The sequence below is a fragment of the Mus caroli genome, unplaced genomic scaffold (assembly GCF_978045245.1).
Source record: "Mus caroli unplaced genomic scaffold, Mus_caroli_1 scaffold_2, whole genome shotgun sequence".
Taxonomy (NCBI): domain Eukaryota; kingdom Metazoa; phylum Chordata; class Mammalia; order Rodentia; family Muridae; genus Mus; species Mus caroli.
In genome coordinates, this window is record NW_028227257.1 from 3884107 (window position 1) to 3886747 (window position 2641).

Below are 2641 nucleotides of genomic sequence, written 5' to 3' on the forward strand. Positions count from 1 at the left end.
AACCATGTTCGTAACAAGAACAATAATGGAGGAGCTAGAGAAAATACCCAAGGAGCTAAAGGGAACTGCAACCCCATAGGTGGATCATTATTATGAACTAACCAGTATCCCAGAGCTCTTGACTCTAGCTGCATTTGTATCAAAAGATGGCCTAGTAGGCCATCACTGGAAAGAGAGGCCCATTGGACTTGCCAACTTTATATGCCCCAGTACAGGGGAATGCCAGGGCCAAGGGGTGGGGGTGGGTGGGTGGGGGACTAGGGGGGGAGTGTATTGGGGACTTTTTGGATAGCATTGGAAATGTAATTGAGGAAATTACCTAATTAAAAAAAATATTCTTTCCCTTCCTGGGCAAGAGACCCAGTTCTGCATGTGTTTGGTTGTTTTGACAGAAGCTTCCAAAAACAGTGAAGAGCCACCCAAAATGGAATGCCTCCAACTGGTGGCCCAGCTTAAGGAGAAAGTGAGAGGAAAACCTTTCATCTTCATCTATTTGGACCCCAGATGGAATACGACAGGCTACTTTCAACTTTCTTTTTTTTTTTTTTTTGAAAAGAATGGCTTTAATCGTTATTAAATGTGCAGTGGGAGGGAGTGTGCTTCAGATAGTCTGGGCAGGGCTGGCAGCAGGTCACTCCTGCTGCCACAGCTGCAGACACTAGTTTGTACATGACAAGACAATGAGGGAAAGCAGTCCCTTTCAAACAAACTGGAAAAAAAATTGTTCACAGTGGTTTGTATCAACAGAATGCATTTATGACAATTACATGTAGAGACTCACGCACTCTAAGGCTCTCTTTATATCCTAAAGAAAACAGGCATTTACATTATTCATGACTTATACTAAATTAAAAAAAGATCAATTGTACACTTTCTCCTCGGACAGGATAGCCTGCCAGGGTGTACAGCTTAACACCATCATCAGAGCTGTCCGCAAAGGGAACAGAGGTTCAAAACAAAACAAAATGCTCTCTTGAGAATGACGTGCTTCGCTTGCTGCTATAACCAGCAAGTGCCAGCAGTGATCAAATGCAGGAGGGCCCGACAGACAGGTCTACCTGGGCAAGCTGACCAGCACATCACAGTTTAAAAAGGAAGGTTATGAACGCTATGTTACAAGTCCCAACCAGGCAGTGTCAAGTGACATCTATTTCTTTGCTTGCTTTGTGATCATACCCCGTGGTGGTGTGACAGGTCTTGTGGCGTTGGGCTTCTTTTTCTCTGCAGGCTTTAAAATCTGGAAGGAACACATGAGGGTCTCATCCACACTCATCATGGCGCCTGCATTGTCAAACTCGCCACAGTAGTTGGGTGCAGAAAACAGAGTGACTAACTGCCTCTTTGCAAAAAACTCATAGCCATCTTCAACCACCTGATGGGCTCTACATATAAGATCCAAATCATGCTTATGGAGAAATTTTGCAACCACTTCTGCACCAAATGTGAAGGACACTCCTCTGTCATTTTCACCCCAGCCTAAGACATCTTTATCGGGGTCAGACCACAAAAGATCACAAAGAAGACCTTGATCTGGTACATCAGTTGGTCTCATAATTCGCCGAATCTGCTCCATAGATTGAAGATCTGGTGATAAACCTCCATGACAGCAGAATATCTTCTCGTCCACGATGGCTGCTATCGGCAAGCAATTAAAACAGTCTGTGAACGTTTTCCACAGCTTAATGTTGTATCTTCTTTTACACTCATCATAAAATCCGTAGATCCTATTGATGCTGGCGCACTCGTGGTTCCCTCTGAGAAGAAAGAAGTTCTCCGGATACTTGATTTTGTAGGCCAGCAAGAGGCAGATCGTCTCCAGGGACTGCTTGCCCCTGTCCACATAGTCCCCGAGAAACAAATAGTTGCTCTCTGGAGGAAAGCCACCGTATTCAAACAGACGGAGCAAATCATAGTACTGCCCGTGGATGTCACCACATATCTTGAGTGGTGCTTCAAGTTCTAAAAGGATAGGCTGACTGAGGAAGATCTCCCGAGACTTCAGGCAGAGTCCTCGGATCTCGTTCTCCTGGAGCTGGACATTCTTGCCTGGCTTGGACCCTCTCACTTCCAACAGCCGTTCCCGCCGCCGACCCTCCCGCAGCAGCAGCAGCAGCAGCAGCGGCGCCGCCGCCCGCTCGCCCCGGGGTCTCACTCGTCCTCCTTCCTCACGCCACGAGCCCCACGAGCGGTGGTGGCGGCGGCGGCGGTGGCAGCAGCAGCCGCGGCGGGTCCACCCCCCCCCCCCAGCCGCCCCGCTCCGCTCCGGGCTTCCTCCTCCTCTCGCCACTGGGAACCACCTACTTTCAACTTTCAACGCTGCCTCTCTCTCCCCATCTGCATCCCACTCCCACCTGTCTCCCACTTTCCATGCTGCCTTTCTCACCATGATAGACTCTAACAAATCAAGATAAAACTTTCCTTTCCATACTTCTAAGATATTTTTGTTGGATATTTATTCAAAGCAACAAGAAATATCACTGATGCGCCAAGCAATATTTGGATGAAGCCATCTCCTATCTCTCAACATCCTCTATCTGGGAGGAACAGAAGTTCCTTAACATCTCCCTGGGAAACATAGAATAACAAATGCCCACTAGTCACTTGTTTGTATCATCATCCAGGATGAGCTCCTGACCTAAAG

The 2641-nt window shown here is 47.5% G+C and overlaps 1 pseudogene; it reads right to left on the reverse strand.

Moving 5' to 3' along the window:
- Positions 1-558: 558 nt before the first annotated feature.
- On the reverse strand, positions 559-2386 carry LOC147005699 (serine/threonine-protein phosphatase PP1-gamma catalytic subunit pseudogene; annotated as a pseudogene).
- Between the last annotated feature and the right edge of the window lie 255 nt (positions 2387-2641).